The sequence below is a fragment of the Solea senegalensis genome, linkage group LG1 (assembly GCF_019176455.1).
Source record: "Solea senegalensis isolate Sse05_10M linkage group LG1, IFAPA_SoseM_1, whole genome shotgun sequence".
NCBI lineage: Eukaryota > Metazoa > Chordata > Actinopteri > Pleuronectiformes > Soleidae > Solea > Solea senegalensis.
In genome coordinates this window covers 12,177,800-12,183,799 of record NC_058021.1, presented here as the reverse complement: position 1 = coordinate 12,183,799, position 6,000 = coordinate 12,177,800, and positions in this window count along the sequence as shown.

The following is a 6,000-nucleotide window of genomic DNA, read 5'->3' as shown; positions in this document are numbered from 1 at the left end:
ATTTTTGAAAAAGTGTGCTTGAGAAATATCTTCATTCTTTTCTTTGTTACGTGTCCACCAGTGACACTTGGCCTTGTTAGCGTAACTGTTAGCAAAGATGGCGGACACTGTTTACATTCTGGGAAAGAGGTCCCGCCCCCCTACGAGTGGGTCTAAAAAGTGCGGAATTAGCGTTGCACTTTCAAGGCTCGAGTTAAGACATAGTGTGATTCCACTTGACATGAAAAGAGAAATGTCATCTCACAACAACTTAGAACTTAACTTACCATAGAACTTATTTGTCCTATGGTAATTGAATGCAGCACCCCTGTGGACACCCCGCTGTCTCCCTGGTAGGTGCATGAATTATGAGCTCTGCCATTGTTTCATATTAATTACGTTCATTTTAATATTAAGGGAAGGTTTAAGTTGTAATTTTGTTAAGCACATAGCTCCCGAACGGTCGAGCACGTCCTTTTTCATAAATAGTTGACAGTGTTTTCTTTTATTTTTGTTTACAAAATGACACGTTGTTAGCTAACTTGCACTTTCTTTTCATTTTATAAATAAACGGCTGCCAACTCGAAAGTCTAATTCGTCTGTTAAACTACACAATGCAATGATAGAGTACAACGCAATATTTCTCGACTCAGAGGAAACTGAGGTTGGGAAGCGCAATTTTTCAAAAATACTACCCCTATTCTAGTAATACAAAGCTAAATGCACAATGTTAGCCAACAACTTTACAGTGGCAAGATTATGGCATGTTTCCATCATTACGGCATGTTTTCCATCAGTGACACTTTTCTGTCGTCCAATCATCTGACTGTCCACTACCGTAACGTACCATTACTCTGCTACCCCAAGGGAAGGGTACCAATAATGGTTGGGGCTGGTTATTTTGATACTATTCCTAACTGAATAATTACCGTACCATATCGAACCAAATTATTCCACTCGTCGGAAACATGGCTTTAGTTTTTGTGACGTGGAATCCAAGGATTCTTAAATTGCCACCAAACATTTTGTCCCTTCTGGAGACCATCTTCGCCTTTTTTGTCCTTCCTTTATCCGCTCGTCTGCAGCCTACGTACAGTGACTCGCCCACTGATGACATAATGGCTCACAAGCAAAGGAAAAACAAAGAAGTATGTTATTCAGATATTCAGTTATCACACCTAAAATAAATTCCCTCTGCTCATCACTCTGTATGAAATTAAATCGGATGGGTTTTGAAGGTGTCAGTCCGGTGGGAGATGCCTTTTTAAGGACCGCCTGCCAAATAAATGCCACTGCACATTATTGCAATGACATGAGGGAAAAAGTCAGCGTGCAGCCAGAAATAACCGCCCGTCACACAACAAATAGACAATAGACAAATGTAGTTATTTACAGTGCCCAAATTGTTCTATTTCTGAAGGCAGACATTGTTTATGAATACATTAAGAAACCTTCGTCTATAATTAGCCTGCTCCTTGTGACTGGGTGAGTCCAAACAAAGTGTAACCATTTTTGTTACTGCACATCAGAAACGATTGTGATTTACGCGCTCATGCTGCCATGTCAAGTGTGGTGAAAAGTTGCCGCCTGCGCATGTTTGCTTTGTCAAAATCTGGCAACCGCGCAGCTCTGCAGTCACACTGCTAAAGTTGGGAATTGTGTAACTGTGGCACAAGGCAGATGTAAACCCCTTTCTAATTATGTGTAATACCATTGCTTCACTTTTCCCGTTGCCAGAGGGGAATACCGGGCAGAGTTAAGCACATGTGGTCAGAGGTTAATAAGTCTGCTGGAACTTTTTTTTGTGTGTGTCTGTATGGATGACCTTTCATGTGTGTTTGTGTGTTGTGTGACTTTATGTGTCTGACTGTGTCCCATATGTGGCCATAGGTCGGGGAAAAAAAAAAACTGATTGGCCATCCACTGTCTGGTATGGAGATCATGTAATTAACGCCCAGTAAAGCTACAGAGCAGCCATGTTTTCTTCAGGCAGCGTCCCATTGAAGTTTTATTGGCCCTGACCATGAAAGGCCTTCTAATGAGGAGCAGGATGCTGGGGGAAGTTCGGGAGACCGGGGAGAGCAAAGGAGGGGCAGCGGAATGGCGAGGAAAGAATGGGGTGAGAGGCTGCGCAACTGTCAGTCGACTGTACATGTACAGCAATTATGTGGTGAGCATTCTCAGGGAGAAGAAACGCTGCACATGTTCGACTGCGTCATTGCAGTGGGAACACTTGCACTTGATTCAGAAGTAGAGGAATTGTAATTCCCTCTAAATGTTTTAGAGACTTGAGAACTTGTCTTGGCACGGAACATCGACACGTCGGATCCACGGTCCACACTCCACTCTGTGCCCACATACAGTACATGTGGTCCAACCCCAGCATAGCCAAAATGCAGTTTTGTCGGATCTGTTCAACTTAACTGTCGCTGCTCTTCCTGTTTTTGGCTTTGTCACTGCAACACAACTGCACGTGAAGTGTGTGTGTGTGTGTGTGTGTGTGTGATTCACACCACTTCACTGAGGATTCAGCAATGTCAGCCTCACTTCTGTGTCTTTCACAAGTTTGTCAGCCATCGTTTAAGTCAAAATAAAATATATGATCTTCCAAGTGGTTTCTCTGTGGTATTTACAGATGTTCTCCTCGTATTTATAGAGCATCTACAGATTTGTGATGGTCATAAACACCTACATCTATACTCACATAGGCCTTTTTTACGCAGGTCAACTAGTTTTGAGTAGTTTTCAAAAGTACACAGAGCTACAGTTTAATAAATAAATGAATGACATATAGCAAGATCTGATAATTAAAAATCTCCCCTTTTCTCACTCACAGAAACAAGTCCACATAACTTTGAAGGACTCACACTGATATCCATTCATTTGTGCAGCCTTCACCATAAACTAACTCTAATCAATCCTAACCACAATTTAAATCAACTGAAATTGAATGAGTTCTTCACAAATGAGGTTCCACTTAATTAGGGCCAGGTTTTGGTCTCCTTGGGGCCAACCGGTCCTGCCAAGGTCAGCGTTTATGCCAGAAAAGGTCAGATTAGCAGAAATACACACAGTTTGATGTGATGCAGGACCAGCAGCATGTTTGGCCGCTGTACTGGGCTCGTTCCCAGGCCTCTGCAGGGTTTCTATGTAAATATAAGCTTGGAGTGTGTCCTCGCCCTAAATCTGCTCTCCCTCCTCGCTGATAGCATGGAAACGTCAGTTCCGCCTCGTCTCTGCATTTCATCGAAGCCATTAGCTTGACTCGAGTGTGTACGCAGTCATCAGCTCTGTTGCGTCACTTTCTCTTCGTTATATATACTGTATACCTCGTTCTCTCATCACATGCGTTGTCATTTCAGTCTGTCGCATTTCTATTCCTCAGGACTCGTGAGAACGCCGCTGTACGCTGAAATGCAGCCATGCATGTAACGATACTTCACGCCACGCTCGCCCTTTCGTGCCTTCTTCACTGCCATTTTGCAACGCTACATCATACCTTCATCACTTTTTCTAATCCGGCGTCTGCCTGTGCAAACAGTAGATCTGCATATATCCACACACTGAGCCCTTCCCGCTTTCAAGAGACAGTCGACGACAGAAACGAGAGCTATTTTGCTGATAAGTAAGTGTTACAGAGAAAAATTAGAAGTGGTGAAGAAAAAGAGGGGGAGGTGGTGAGCGGGGGCTATGAGGCAAGATAAAGGGGGAAAGGTGATGATGGAAGTTGTCTCCAAGTGCAGAGAATGAAGTGGATGAAATCAAATATAAAAGTTAGTCAAAGGAAAAGGGGGGAGGGGTCAGAATTAAGTGACAACTGATGGGCAACATGGTCCGGTGCTTGGATTGTGGATGTAGAAATCTTCCTGTGGTGCTTTTGTGTGTCTCTATGGGCATTCTGGCACTTTCCTTACTCAGTAATCACATTCACATTCCAGCCACTTTTTTTTTTTTTGGTACACCTTTCAACATAATGAAGTCCAGTGTTAAAACTCTACAAACAACTTAGCGGGGAATTATAAAAGCACTGTGGAGTGGGTGGCAGCAAGGCTCACCGAAAAAAACACTTAAACCCGAACACATTTAAATAAAATCTATTTTAAAAAATGGCAGTCAGCAAAGGAGGAAGGGAAGAACACATCTCATTCATGTCGCATTTCTAAACGAGGACAGTACTGAATAAAGCACTTGTTATACACAATGGCATGGCACACTATAGCACTATCTTGCAAAGGTGTCTCCTCGTTCCTGCACCACCTTTATCTCATTTCTCTTTTCATTTACTTACATTCTGTTCTTTTATGAATATTTCACCTTTGTAACGGGATGCAAAGGGAGAATAAATAAAAAAAACACCTTGTTAACTGGGTAAAGATAAACATTTATTTATTTATTTACTTCCTGTCAGGTGGGATAGTCGAGGGTGACTTTCAATGAATGCAAAATGGTCCAGCGTCAATAAAACCTGTAATCTCTTCATGTTGTATATGCGGTCGATCTCCGTCCACATCGTCGTCCACATCGGTCTTTGAAACAGCGGGAGGCCACATCTCTGTTTGGTTCTCAGCCCCCTACGAAGAGTCCTTCGTTATTTTTCAGACTATCTACACATTCCTTCAACATTAATCAGCCTCGCTGAAGCACTTTATCACATTACTCCTCCTCACGTTCTCCAATTTGTTTTTAATGAGAAAGGTTGCATGAAAAGTAGACGTACAAGTGCTGACTCAGGTTTGACGCCAGAGACACTCATTGCTTGTAAGGATTGTTACTTTTATTTATTTATTTATTTCTCTTAAACACTAACACGAGCTGTCTGTATGTTTTTTTTCTACTTTCTCGTTGACACTGGTATGGTTCCGTTTAAGTCTTTCCCCTCTCCTCACAACACTGTGTGATCAGAGTGGAGCTGCTAATGGGAATTGCCACTTACACAGATGATTCTGTCAGCATTGTAAACTTGATGAGAAAACAAATCTCGCCTGTAAATCTGTCTCACAAACAGTCTGTCTTTGTTTAGGTTTCAAATGAGGCTGCAATGCTGAGTGTACGTTGAAAAACACCCCTTTAAGTGGAGCGGGATTTACACCAGTAAATGGGAGAAAGGTGCCGCGTAGCATGTTGTGATCAGTGGCGCATATGTGCGTGTATTACAAGGAGCCGTCTGTACACAGAGATAGACGATAGATGTGTATATATATATATATATATATGTATATGATATAATCCATACTATTTTAAGTATTATTTGATGAGGAGAACAACTAGGATTGACATCTAAAGCCAAGGCAAATGTGTTTTACTTAAAACTGATTCTTACACATCATCTGAAAAGCTGCCAGTTTCTTTGACCAAAAGAGCTTTTTTATTATCAGTTACACGTTCATTTTTATCAGTTTCCATTTTCAGAAACTAGCAATCGGTTGAGCCTGTGCCACACTGTGCCACACATCTCAAATCTCAAACAGACACAACACATTTTTGAATGTTTTAATCGTGAGAAAGCACAGATTGTTGTTTAATCAAACGGTTACAGGAAGGAGATTCCAAGGATTTGGGATCTCTGGGAAAACCTGCGTGACTTCAGGATAGAAACAGACATGGAGGTGGACGGTCATGTCCTTGTGCTCAGAAACACACAAAAAAAAACTGAGCGTGAAGTCATGGCTGAGAAGACCGAATCAACTTGTCCCGTACAAGTTACGGTTCTAAACAAAAGTATTGACTTGATGTGTCCGATGACGTTAAAATCGCACACGTTAATCCCCTCACACTACAGGAACATTTGGCCAGATAATCTGTCCAAAACAGCCTCAAATTAGAAGACACCCTCGATTGTTGGAAGAATCAGATCACAACTCAAATCTGGCCAGAGAATGGAGAGAATGGAGAGAATAGTCGATTGTGATTATCAATGATAAAAATAACCCTTAAGTGTTGACGTGGTCACCTCTTAAATGATGGCTACGGTAGATGTTTGATGGTTGATAGCCATTAAAATTTAAGCAAAAATAGGGAAAA